Source organism: Mesoplodon bidens, assembly GCF_964165515.1.
Source record: "Mesoplodon bidens genome assembly, chromosome: X".
Classification (NCBI taxonomy): Eukaryota; Metazoa; Chordata; class Mammalia; order Artiodactyla; family Ziphiidae; genus Mesoplodon; species Mesoplodon bidens.
This window is the reverse complement of record NC_138163.1, coordinates 8,930,434-8,945,114: the sequence shown is the minus strand read 5'-3', so window position 1 is coordinate 8,945,114 and position 14,681 is coordinate 8,930,434. Positions and strand designations below refer to the sequence as shown.

Here is a 14,681-nt window from a genome sequence, read left to right as displayed (position 1 = left end):
AAGACCATGACTAAAAAATATTTATATCAGTTAAACAGAGGAAGTTGTATGGAATGCATTTGCCAGACCTCAAATGGTCCATTAGGCAGTTTAAAATGTCCAGGAGCAGTACAAACAGGCTTCCCTGGATTGTACTTTGGACAAGTGGGACAAGTGAGATTGGCACTTTTGCAGTCTTATTAATGTTTCCCCACCAATATTGATCCACGAAGCCTATCATTTTGTCAGGAGCCCAATGTTTTGATGCATATACAGTGGTCAGGAGTGGGAATTTTGGAGTCTCTGGTAGGACAGAGTTGTTATTTGGTCCAAACCAGAGCTTTCTCTTTTTATAAAACCAACAGTTGTTGAATTTCCAATCTTGCGTTTCCTTTTCTAAGGCCAATTGTTGGGCCTCTCTAGACAGTTTTTCTATATTATCATTTGGAGAAATATTCCTTTGGACCATAACAGAGGTTTGGCTACTGTTGGTCCCTTTAAGGGCAGCATTCCTTGCAGTAATATCAGTTAGGTGATTTCCCCTAGCTTCCAGAGAATCAAGTTTAGAATGCCCCAGAATCTTAATAATAGCTAAAGTGGCCAATAAAAGTATTGTATTCAATAATTCCTGTACATAGGAGCCAATTTTAATTTCATTTCCACTGGAAGTATGGAAGCCACGTGGCTTTCACAATATTCCAAAATCATGAGCTACTCCAAAAGCATATCTACTCTCAGTACAAATATTGGCAGTTTTGTCTTTAGCTAAACCACAAGCCCATGTAAGAGCATATAATTCAGCCTGTTGGGCCAAAGTACCCATAGGTAAAGATGCTGCCTCAACATCAAAAGGAGTTGTAATAGCATACCCAGGACAATATTTGCCATTGTTACCTTTTAAGTGTGAACCTCGAGAAGTCAACGTTACCCAATGGAATATCCTGTAGATCATTATGAGGAGACAGGTGGTGGCCCATCAGTCTTAAGCAGTCATGAGGGACTTTGTCAGCAATGGAGCAGAGAAAAGTAGCTGGGTTAAGGTTATTACAACATAAAGAGTTATGTGAGAGGCAGCTGGCCAAAGGACTTCATAGGAGGTGAGGCAGATGGTTGAGAAATGTTGAGTGTGATGAGAATTCAGGAGAGCTTGTACTGAATGAGGTACCAAAGTGGTTAAAGGAGATCCCACAAAAACTTTCCTAGTGGTTCTAATGGAAGGGCAGTGACCATGATGGCTCTAAGGCAAGGCGCATTTCCCCACACCACAGGGTCAAGTTGCTAGCTATAATACCTTATGCATTGATATTGGTTCCTGTGTTTTGGGGTGAGTACCCCAAGAACATGCCCGTCCTTTTCATATACAAAAGGAAAAAAGGGAATCTGATAACAGGGATGTCCAAGGGCAGGTAGGTTCATCAAACTCTCCCTAAGTTCTTGAAAGCTAGGTTGTCCAGATCTTCCCATAAAACTGGGTCCAAGTTGTTATTGTTTAGTAAAACATACAGAGGTTTGGCCGTAAGAGACAAATTTGGAATCCTATTTCAGCAATAACCAATTAGCCTGAGAAAACCTCGCAGTTAGCACTTAGTTTTGGGTTTTGGGAAACTTAGGACACCATGAAGTATATCTGGATCTATGTTCTGATATCAGGTGCCCTAAATATCGAACCTGAATTTGGGCAAACTGCAAATTTTCTTTGGTGACCTTTTGTCCCTTTAAGGCTAAAAGCTTTAGCAAGTGGATGCTGTCTTCCTGTGAGGAGGCTTGAGGGGAGCAAAGAAGCAAATCATCCACATAGTGCAACAAATTCATACCTCTAGGGAACTTTATGTCATCCAGATCAGCCTTCAGGGTTTGAGAGAAATAAGAAGGACTCTTAGAAAACTCTGAGGTATTGCTGTCCAGGTGAATCGTTTTTCTTCCCAAGTGAAGGCAAAAATGTATTGGCTAGCTTCATCAATTGGAATGCACTACATGTGTCAATTACAGTAAAGAATTTGCTTCCAGTAGAAATGGATGTTAGTAAAGTATGAGGATTAGGAACAAGGGATGTTGAGGGATAACAATGTTGTTTATTGCTTGGAGGTCCTGGACAAACCTCCACCCTTGGCCCTTAGCTTCTTCACCAGTAAAGGGGGAGTGTTACAGGGGCTACTACAAGGGATAATGAAGCCTTGAGCCTTGTAATCTACTATGGGCTTTATGCCTTGAAGGGCTTCTTTACTTACAGGGTATTGATTAATTCTGGGAAGAGGTTTTGAGGGAGCTACTGGGTTGGCCAAAAAGTTCATTTGGGTTTTTCTGTAACCGCTGGAAAAACCGAAAGGAACTTTTTTGCCAACCCAATATTTGAATCCTGATGGGAGGTGCACTGTGAATTTTGCCAGTATCAGTTGAAGATCTTGGCCATAAGGAAAGTGGTGGCTGATTCAATAGGAAAAATGACCAGTGTTTCCGGAATTAGCTCTAGTACCGTCAGAGATGGAACAAATAAGAGATGTCAAAGGGTTACTTAATTTACCTGCTTGGTTACTTTGATGACTACTGTCAAATTCTAGGATTATTTCCCCCTTTTGGGAGAAAAAAATTCTGGCATGATATTTCTCTGAGAAGTCTCAGCCTACAAGATGGATAGGGTCAGAGGAATAAGAAAAGAGTGTGTATCCCTCAAAAGGTCTAAAAAAAAGGAAACAGGTTCAGAGACATGAACATCTTGAGACACATTAGAGATGCCCACTATTTCAACTGTTTTAGTACTGTGAGGTGGCTGCTGCTTCACAGTAGTAAGGTTGAGTACCAAGGGTATGGTTCTGGTGTGAATTAGGACTGGGAGAGATTCAGCCCCAATTTGGGGAAATGTTTCACCAAGCCAATTAAGAGGGAGGATTGGGAAAAAGCCCTTGTATTTCCTCAGAACCTTGTCATTGAGAATTGAGAGGACATCAGAGAGGCAATTAGAAGGCTGAAGATGCCTAAAATGCTTAAATTTGTAACAATCTATTTCCCAATGTCTTAGCTCTTTGCAATAATGGAAGAAACTAGGAGGGGTTTGGTTTCATTTAGGAGCCTTCAGTTGCTGGAGTTGAATGTTAAGAATTTTGATGGTCTTCCATGGAAGAGACTCATCTAAAGTGTAAGACAACCTAAATGTAAGACTGGATATTATAAAACTCTTAGAGGAAAACATAGGCAGAACACTCTTTGACATAAATCACAGCAAGATCTTTTTTGACCCACCTCCTAGAGTAATAAAAATAAAAACAAAAAAAACAAATGGGACCTAATTAAACTTAAAAGCTTTTGCGCAGCAAAGGATACCATAGACAAGATGAAAAGACAACCCTCAGAATGGGAGAAAATATTTGCAAACAAAGCAACGGACAAAGGATTAATCTCCAAAATATACAAGCAGCTCATGCAGCTCAATATCAAAAAAACAAACAACCCAATCCAAAAATGGACAGAAGATGTAAATAGACATTTCTCCAAAGAAGATATACAGATTGCCAATAAACACATGAAAGGATGCTCAACATCATTAATCATTAGAGAAATGCAAATCAAAACTACAATGAGCTATCACCTCACACCAGTCAGAATGGACATCATCAAAAAATGTACAAACAATAAATGCTGGAGAGGGTGTGGAGAAAAGGGAACCCTCTTGCACTGTTAGTGGGAATGTAAATTGATACAGCCACTATGGAGAACAGTATGGAGGTTCCTTAAAAAACTACAAATAGAACTACCATATGACCCAGCAATCCCACTACTGGGCATATACCCTGAGAAAACCATAATTCAAAAAGAGACAGGTACCACAATGTTCATTGCAGCTCTATTTACAATAGCCAGGACATGGAAGCAACCTAATTGTCCATCGACAGATGAATGGATAAAGAAGCTGTGGCATATATATACAATGGAATATTACTCAGCCATACTCACTTCATCCCAGCTTACCCTTCCCCTTCCCCATGTCCTCAGGTTCACTCTCTACGTCTGTGTCTTTATTCCTGTCCTGCCCCTAGGTTCTTCATAACCATTTTTTTTTTAGATTCCATATATATGTGTTAGCATATGGTATTTGTTTTTCTCTTTCTGACTTACTTCACTCTGTAAGACAGACTCTAGGTCCATCCACCTCACTACAAATAACTCAATTTCGTTTCTTTTCATGGCTGAGTAATATTCCATTGTATATATGTGCCACATATGATGTCTTCTTTCATGGTATGTCCCCTCTTCTCAAAGGCACTGCACTCTTCAGAAGGCCTCCTTGGTACCTCCTGATGGAATTTGTTCTCAACTTATAGGAAGTGACAAGGGCTCAATATTCTTTATTAACTAGGAGCTCAGTGAATGCAATGTTTATAATGTAAAACCAACAATGATATTGACACAGTTGTCCTCCTTCTCTGGCTTTCCTGAAACCAATGTTAAGGCAACTTTCCATCTCAGAAGTCGGTCCATCAAGTGTATGGGGAAGAGACTAAGTGGGGAGGTCAGGCAGCCCCAAAGCACAAGCAGGCCATTGTGAGTCACAATGACAATAATCCACGTCACGCTGAATCCCATGTAATTCTACAGAGTTGGCCTGAATGCTGAAAACAACAATTCTTCTCCCTTAGGTCTCAACCTACCCTTAAGAACGACAGTAAAACTATGGTACCATAACTGTGATACACAAAGAAATATTTCTTTTCTAAAACTCACAAATACTATAAGATTCAGTGATAAGCTGTGATTCCAACCATAGTTTCATGGAAATTGTGTTGAGTTTATGAAGGGTGAGAAACAGATCTCTTCCTCCTTAAATCAACAGAATATGTCTTCTATGTTTTTACATAGAAGTCAATGTATGAACCATCAGCAGCAACACAGAACATTCCAGCCCTTGTTAGGCAATGTACAATGAGAAGACTTAAAACGCCAAAGGGCAACTTGGACCTGAGAAGGACTAGTTTTTCTGTAGATTGAGAGACACAGACACCAGTGGGTTATGAAGCCCTTTTGAAGAAATACACAGAAAATGTGACTACAAGTAGTAAACTCTACTGTAGTACACAGATGAGTAGGGCACAGTGTTTATACAAGTTTACAGACACAATATTTGCTTATAAGTGGTCATTGTTATTAAAGTGGTGAGACTGTGATATAGTAATACAACCTCTTCCTTACTACCAAAGTTAAGTGTTTAAATATTTTATAAATGCTAATTCCCAAACTAGTCACCAGACACAAACAGCAAGAGTGAAAATATGTGATGAAGTTCATAACCCACAAGATGCAGAAGCATTAATATTAAAATGTTGAATAAACTTACAAATATTTATCATTAAGTTTTGAATCTGTCCTTTTTCAAACATACACATTGATGCTGCAAACTAAGCATGAAATATTGAAACTGTATAAATGACTGTGGAGACCAGGAAAGTTTCTCCAAAGAATGACTGTTAGCCCACTTCCCTGATACTAACCCGAGGCTCGGCTGTGCTGGGGAAGCCCCAGCGGCCAGATCCCACTGCGGAGTGAAGCCCGCTTACACTCACACTCAGCTCTGGTTACATATGAGGCAGTTTAACAGTTCCTGGCACTTTTCAAGAACCTTCCTTTTATCTTCTTGACTGAAATGGAGTCTCCCAGTAGGATTTCCAACCATCCGCATGCCACTGAAGGTGCAGAATTCTGCGGTGCTTCTGGCTGCTACCCAATCTTTATTGACGTCACCTTCTACTTCATCATTTTCTGCTTCTTTTACAATCTGGTCAATATCATCTTTACTGAAACAGCCTTCGTCATTAGTAATGTGGATTTTGTTCTTCTTGCCAGCATTTTTGTCTACAGCAGGTACCCTGAGGATGGTATTGGTGACCCTGTCAAAGGTCACCTGGATGTCAGGAACACCACAGTAAGCTAGAGGATCCCAGAAAGTACGAACTTGCCAAGCAGTTTCTTTTCATTAAAGCCCTTTCTCCCTCATACACTTTTGCTAAGACAGTGGTCTTGTTGTCAAAGTAAGCTGGGAACATCTGGGTCTGCTTTGGATGTACTGAGGTCTTTCTCTTGATAAGGGATGTCACATCCTCCCTGCTGTCTCAGTGCCTGTTGGGAAACGGGTAACATTAACGAGCTTCTCTGCACATGCTCTGATTTGTCGCCTGTGAGAAGAGCTGCCTGTGCAGCTGCGCCACACGCCGTGGCCTCATCATGGTGGGTGGTCTTGTTGAGCTCCTCTCCATTCAAGACATCTTTCAGCAATTTCTGGAACTCTGGGATACAAGTGGAATCACCCACTAGCACAATTCCATTAACCTGCCTCTTGTCAAGTTGGGCATACTTCAGAGATTTCTGTACGTGCTTCAAGGTACCACGGGGGAGATAAGCACTGAGCTGCTCAAAGTGGGCTCAGGAAATGGAAGGGTAGAAACCCACACCCTTATAGAACCAGTCAATTTCAAACCCGGGGTGACCAAAGAAGTTCAAAATACATGTTGCCTTCTTACAGGCAGCCTCGGTGTGGCACATTGCCTGCTTGTTGGAGGCTGTATGCTTCTTGCACTTGCATTTGAAGTCATCAACCAGGTGATTCACCATACAGTTATCAAAATTTTCCCCAGCCAGATGTGTGTCACCAGCTGTGGATTTTCCTTCAAAGATGCCATCCTGGATGTTTAGGATAGATACATCAAAGGTACCACTACCTAAGTCAAAGATCAGCACGTTTCTCTGTTTTAAAGCTTCAGGTGTTTGGGGATTTTTTTTCTTTTTAAATCCAAGCCATGGAGTATGGTGCTGCAATAAAAAAGCTCATTAATGATTCCCAGGATATTAAGATCAGTGATGATCCCTGCGTCCTTGGTGGTCTGACACTGTGAATCATTTAAGTAGGTCGGAACAGTAATTACTGCATTTCTACTTTTTTTTCCCCTAAATAGGCTTCAGCAAACTCTTTCATCTTGCTTAGAACCATGAAAGAGATCTCCTCTAGGGGAAAAAATATTATTTCCTCTATATTCTACAATTACTTTGGGCTTTCCCTTTCCACAAATCACTTGGAAAGGCCAGTGCTTCCTTCTGACTGAACGTGGCATCATCAAACTTGCATCCAATCAGCTTCTTGGCATCAAAGATGGTTCATTGCCTCTTGGTTCTTTTTTTTTTTTTTTTTTTTTTTGCGGTACGCGGGCTTCTCACTGCTGTGGCCTCTCCCGTTACGGAGCACAGGCTCCGGATGCGCAGGCTCAGCGGCCATGGCTCACGGGCCCAGCCGCTCCGCGGCATGTGGGACCTTCCCAGACCGGGGCACGAACCCACGTCCCCTGCATCGGCAGGCGGACTCGCAACCACTGCGCCACCAGGGAAGCCGCCTCTTGGTTCTTAGCAACCTCATCGATGAGGTGTTCACTTTGTGAGAGCCACTTGGACTGGTACATTTGCCGTGGTGACTGGCAATGATCTCTACTTTTCCATGCTGGAAGACCCCTACTCGCGAATAAGCAGTACCCAGTTCAATACCAAAGGGAGACGTCTTGAGTAAAGAAAGAGAAGGGGGTAAGTGAGGCTGAAATAGTTTAAAAGAAATCAGTGTCAACTATAGCCTCTACATGAGACCTATATTCTCTATTTTCTCCAGCACCTCCTGTCTGCTGTATTGCGTCCTTATGTGGGTCAAACTCAAATATAAATGCATTCAGTTTTATAATTCATTCAGATGGTAATGTGTTCCAATTGTCTTCTATTGTTTGCAGCCCTCCCCTGCATTTGTCAATAGATGCCTGATTACAAGATGACCACCAGAATTCTGAGGATGATATCAAGCCATCAATGGCAACCAACAAGGCTTCAAAAGCCCTTGGAGCCATTTTGGTGTCTCTCGTGCCCATATTTAATTTGTTTCTAGGTCCAGTCAATTTTTCCTCTTTGCATGTGTCCTGTCCCACTGCCACCACTCTGGTTCAAATTTTTATTACTTCATATCTAGATTATCGCAGTAGCATTACCAATAGTATTTTTCCTTTCTCTCATTTCATGACTTATGTATGCATCACCATCATTCATCCATCCATCTCTCCATTCAATAAACATCAATTATGTAACTGCCATTTGCTAAACACTGTGTTAGATACTGAAAGTAAAGGGAGAAATTAAATACGGCTGCTATCCTCTAGGGACACCATCACGCTGACCTTTTAAAATTATGCCTTTAAACACACGAACCCTTGCTTAAAAACTTGTTCCCTATCACCTACCAAATACAATAAATAAAATAAAACACATCCAACTAACCTTTCCAGCTAGTATGGCTTATGGAATCAGACAGACACAGATTCAAGTCCTGACTGTGCCATCTGCAGCTTTGTTAGTTATTTAATGATTAGGCATGCTTTTTAACCACTCTGCTCCTCACTTACCTTACCTTCAAAGTATACCTACCATATTGACATACAGTAGGTGCTCATTAAAAGTTCTTCTGACTTTTCTTGTCTTTAAATAACTGGCAACCCTAAAACACAGATTTATAAAGAATCAGAATATAATGGATTCTAGATATAACCAAATAACGGTCTCTAATTAGACATCTGGGGAAACTGAGGTGCAAGTTGGGAAGAGACTGACCCTTGGTGACACAGGGATTTGGTGGCAGATGGAGATCTGGTAGCTGGTCCTCATGACTCCCCATCAAAGCACTAAATGGAAGCAGCCAGGAAACTTGAGGGCAGGAAGGCAAGGGCCACTCCCAACCAGAAGAATATTTCACTTGATGATCCAGATCGCAAATATGTAGCAACATTCTCAGTTTACAGGGAAAAGCTATTTTTATTTTTCTCCAAATGGCAATGTAGAAGTTGGTGATAAATCTGAAAAATGGCAAGCACAGCAAATACTTAACTCTAGGACATTAAGGTAAGTCATAGGGCAGTGTCTTCAGTGGAGGGAAAGATGGATCTGAGATCGTAGGCAGGATGAGAGGGGAGGGACATGGAATTAGAGAAGGTTAATCCTGGGCTGGTCTTCAGAAACCACTGGGTCTAAGCCATCTGGATGACGGGTAAGAAAACTGAGACCCAGAGAGGTCAAGGGATGGCCCTAGATTGTACAGATACTTACAGACAGAACTGGGATGCCTGACTTTTTCAAATCTTGCAATTGCTTCATTTGATTACACTGGCTGCTCAAACAGAAATATTTGCATCACTTAGCATTTGCTGACTAACTCCTACGGGCAGATCACTGATCAGTTGATGGGAAAAGTTGCTAAGTTATACCGGGGCTGAACACAGGTAGAGAGTAGAGGGAAGGAAAGCCGTTGAGTTGTCTATGTATGCAGCCCCTCTGCACAGGCAAAATATGTGAATGTCTGCAGTCACAGCCAGCCTAAGCAGGATGACTCCCAAAGAGGTTATTACAGCGTCATTTAAAATTAAAATTTAATAAGTCATATTCAACACGAGTTGAAAACTTTCATAAATTTAATGAATCATCTAATTAAATATTGTATATGCAACAGTATGGAGCAGACTGAAAGAAAACCTTAAGAGTTATTTTTATGCTTAAATGCAATTAGTAAGTAATGTTTTAAAAACAAAACCCTCTTGAATTTCATAAAGCTTTTTTTCTAAAGCAGAAAATGTTTATTTCATAAACCATCCCTTGTTTTCAGGAATTACATGTTTATTTTTTACTTTCAATGCTAAGTAGTTAGCTAAGCTACAGTTTATAGCAGCCACCGTGTTGTCAGTCCAGACTCAGCCAAGCCCGATTTCCTGCAGAATGATTACATGGCAATGTTTTCAAGAATTTTGTTGGGTTATGACGCCAAAATAATCCCATGTTACTGGGCCGGGGGTGGGTGGGGAGAGGGACTACATTTTCTTAATCAGGACATGACACCTAGTTTCATTTATAATCTTTCCTTAATTTGCTTTCCTTATCCTATATTGTGTGGTAAATATATTAGTCTATATTTATTAGTTTATATTTATATTATAAAAATATTTAGTCTCTTTGGGCAGCTGTTAGTGAAATATCTTCTAAGTTAATATGTCAGCTAGCTTTCAGCCCAATATTCAACCTAAAGTGGAAAGCTCAATTTGAAATCTGACAAGTAAGTTGCTAGAGAAGCTTGGAAGTCTCTAAGCCACAGCAGCCTGGGTTGGGAATACTGCTCTCCCAGTCCTCTTTCTTGAGAGCCTTCTACTTCCTCTGGAACTTGGGAGATCCCCAGAGGATTAAACCCCACCTTCACAAGCGGCATGCTAACTGTGGAACAAATCATCTCCTTCAGAGCCCCCACTACCTGAGAGCGTTTAGTTCAAAGGAAAGATTTTCAGACTTCTGAAGGGCAGAAATGGTGAGTGAAAGCCATGAACTATAAGGAATGTTTTATTTCTTCAGCTGGCTGACATGCACACAGGTAGTCACTGTATTATTCCTTTCGCCAGTTGGGTATTTCTTAACTAACAGATCCATCTCTTTGAGGTTCATGGATATAGCCGGTTCTCTAAAAAATCATAATTACCATAAGTATTGCATTTGGTAATGTAAGAAATCCATGCAACAATAAAAGATTATTTGTATGCCTTCATCCGGGACCTGTCATTACTTCCTACACTGCCAAGAGTGAATTCTCTCGTGAGACCCACAGGAATTTGCTAATAAATAAGGTTGGATCACCCCCACTCCCAGGGCTAGTTTGGGGCTACAACCCTATAGCATTCATTTCCTGGCATTACTTAGTATACACCAATTGGTCAAGGGTTAACTTTGCTTTTCTTCCAATTTGACTATTCCTCAGTCCTTTATGCAATCCCCCAGCAGCTGTGTTATCTCTAATATAAAAATGATGATTTAGCCTTAGGGATAAAAATCAGGTTAAAGATAATAAATTGCTTTGGAAGATGAGAATAACGGCCTGAAATATATTATAGAAAATTACTGCACCCATTCTGAGTCTGAGGAAGAAAATCAGTTGACTCTTCTCTCCCCTTCCCAGAGCAAAATGTGGCTCTGGAAAAGCTAAGGAATGAAACAGAGGGAGATAATTCATCCAGCTTGATCTAACCAGAAATAGGAAAGGAACCATAGGAGAAAATCTGATTTGTGAGAACTGTTAGTAAAGAATATCGAGAGGTTCCAAGAAACCTGCAGGTGTTGCACCTAAGTCAGATATATGTCAACTTTTTATGTCTATAATAATGTCATGAATTAAAATGTATTTATGCATATAGATGGTGCATTTGGTTACAACTCAAAAGTGGAATAATACCCCATTGCTTCACATTAATGACTACTCAGAACTGAGAATTCTGAAGCATTATTCTGTAGCATTTGCACAAGGGTTAGGATATGGGAATATCTAAAGCAGTTATGTTGCACTACCCAGCCTCACACATGTATATCTATCCGACTTTCAGAGACTTTGCAGGTTCCAAAGACTAAGGCACACATGTCAATTAATAAAAGTAAAATGCAATGAAATATTTCAAAGTACTTTGGAAATGTAAATTGCTATGGAAGTGCAATATATTATTGTTGATCTTAATTATAATTTCAGAAGCATCAAGCATACATTTATATACATATATGCACTTATATACATATATGCACACACATACATATATATGAATATACATATATGTGTGATTAGTCTTAGACACAAACTAAACTGTTAATATATAAAAGAGTGGTCATTTAAAAATTATACTAAAAGTGCAGTATAGCCTATAAGGGCAGAGAAGAAAATGGGATCAGGCAGGGCACATCAAAGGCTCTAACTGTAATGTTTTATTTCTTCAGCTGGGCAGTATGTACACAGGTCAGCACTGTATTATTCCTTTCCCTTAAGTTTGGTATTCATAAATAATAGATAATATTATTTTAAAGACAAAGAATGCTCTATTCTAAACCTGCATGGGTATTTGCAAGAGAGAAAAAAATTAAAAGGAAAATATCTGTAACTGCTGTTCAGCTACAGAAGAGGATATAAACACAAACTTTCACACAAGCACACCTACACGTGTGTGTGCACATGCACACACACACACACAGCCACACACACACATCCCGCCACGTGGAGTAATGGGATCAGAAAAATTGAAATTCTGGCTTTGGCTCCACCACATCTGAGAGGCCTGAGCTTATACAAGTCACTTAACTTTGCTGAGGTCCAGCTGACTTGCCCAAAGATGGGATTTTTAATCTGTAGACAGGGCCACTGTGAAAATTATTAATTTCATAATGAATATAATTATTAATATACAGACAAGAGCACTCTGCCAAGTGAAACACCATTATATCAGAGCACGTGCTGAAGTGGGGATGCAGGCCCTTTGTGCCTATCCAGTCACTGCACCAAACACTCACCTGGAGCCTGAAATCAAAGGAGAAGCTGCCTATGTACACACAGAAGCGAAAGGAAAGTCATATTTGATGTGGTCTTGAGGCAGGAGATAGATGGGTCCCAGGCTGAGCAGCTGGAGTCTGTCCCCTGTGGACAGATACTCCAAGACGAAGATAATAGTGGGGGCAGAGAGGGAAGCCTGACGTGGGGCTCAGAACCTTCACTCCAGTGGGCGGACTTCTGTGGTATAAGTGTTCTCCAGTCTGTGAGTCACCCACCCACCAGTTATGGGATTTGATTTTACTGTGATTGCACCCCTCCTACCATCTCATTGTGGCTTCTCCTTTGTCTTTGGATGTGAGGTATCTTTTTTGGTGAGTTCCAGTGTCTTCCTGTCCATGGTTGTTCAGCAGTTAGTTGTGATTCTGGTGTTCTCGCAAGAGGGAGTGAGAGCATGTCCTTCTACTCCGCCATCTTGAACCAATTTCCTCTACTGGATTTAAATGAACATTGAAGAACACTCGTACTGGAAAGACTGGAAGGAAATATAACAAAATGTTAACCATGGTTAACTCTGAATTATAATATTATATATTATATGGAAGAAAAACTAATTTTCCTTCTACCATTCTAGGTTCTTGGCTGAGACAACCCCTGTAATAAAAGACAGATTAACAAGAGGAAAAGAAACAGAAGTTTAATAACATGTATCTCTCCTTACACATGGGAGAGACCCAGGAAAAGTTCAAGCCTTCTCCATTGATAAGCCTTTCTAGAATTTCAGAGTCACCCTCTTCTTCCTAGTAGAGAGGGGCACACCCTTACAATTGGAGATTTCCCTTATAAATGGAAGAGTTCCTTACCAAAGGGTAACCACTACTACTGATTTTCAGACCTTTTCCTAAATCTGCTGGTGCTTAAAAAATAATCTGCTCAAAATAATCCTTATGCTAAAGAGGCATATTTTGGATTGGGGGTGACATATTCTGCTCCCCTTCAAGGTAATTTTTTGATTTTGCTTCCTTCATATGTTTCTGTCCACCAAATTTTCTACTGTGAAAATATATTACTATCAAAATCATAAAAATTAAGTATCATTTAAAATACCAATGAAAAATGCTACCAATTACAAAAGCCTTTAAAATTACAAATTACATATCATTAATATGAAAAAGACATCTTAAAATTTGTCACATAAAACTTACAAAATAAGAAAGAAACACTTTTGGTATGCCAGCATTGGCTTTTATCCTGAACCAACCACTGTTTGTATGTGTGTGTGTGTGTGTGTGTGTGTTTAACTAAAAAAAGAGCCTAAAAAATATTAACTAAAAAGTTAATTTTAAAAACTTTGAGAACTGAGAAAATTGAGGGTGTTAACGTCATAGATTTCCAAGGTAAGTCCAACAAGCAGTATCAGAAAGGGCATCTTAAAATCTGTCTTTTTAAAACTTAAAAAAATAAAGAAACACTGACTTTTGATATATCAATTTTAGCTTTTATCCTGAACTAATCAGTATTGTCAAAATCCTAAAGTTAGATGAAGAATTGCTGAAATAGACCAGTATGGATTTTGTAGGTTGTGATACACTTAAAAATTGTTAAAACTCTGGAAGCTGGGAGAAATGTGGGCACGTTAATAACTTCATAGTTTGCAAGGTTAGCCCAATTTGCAATTTCATGTCCAAGTTTTCTCACAACTAGACATAAACTCACTAAAGGAACACATTAGAGAACTCTCTAATTACTTACTGATCACTAATAAACAAACTTTTAGGTCAACAAGCAAATGTCTTCTTCTAAAGGCATTACAAAGTACTCTTCTCTATTACCTATATTCTCTCTCATGCTCTTGATGTTGATATCTTTAAGAATCTCCAAAAGATCTCAACATTTATGAGGAAGCTAAGGTTTTCAGGATAATAAGAAATTCTTATCATTTCACATAAATGTCAAGTTGGATAAGGACCCAACTTGTTGGTTTACACCGTTTATCATAATAAATTTAATATCACTTCCAGCAGTGAGGCACAGCACTGCATCCACAATACGACAGGTAACTGGAATTCCTCTGCTCCTTAAATTAGTAAGCAAGTTACAGTGCATATCAATCATGCATAATGAGTCTGAAGCATGGCTTGATTATATTTCATTTGCATAAGACTTTTCTGTAATTTTTAAAAACTGATCATTTTTAATTCAGAATAGATTTAAATGCCACACAACTGCTGCTCTCCTCCTGAAAGGCTAAGCCATCTTCTTACATAATACAAAAATGCTAATCAATTTTTTTAATGCAGCTCCTAGCTTGGTAATGAGTTTTCACCTTTCTACATGCTGTCAAATCTCATTACACTGT

At 39.7% G+C, this 14,681-nt stretch overlaps 1 pseudogene across 1 annotated transcript; it reads right to left on the bottom strand.

Moving 5' to 3' along the window:
• Positions 1 to 5,533: 5,533 nt before the first annotated feature.
• Positions 5,534 to 7,073, bottom strand: LOC308609274 (heat shock-related 70 kDa protein 2-like; annotated as a pseudogene). The gene is made up of 3 exons: positions 6,486 to 7,073; positions 6,033 to 6,386; positions 5,534 to 5,895 (listed from the first exon to the last, which is right to left on the bottom strand). The product of its transcript is annotated as a heat shock-related 70 kDa protein 2-like (transcript).
• Between the last annotated feature and the right edge of the window lie 7,608 nt (positions 7,074 to 14,681).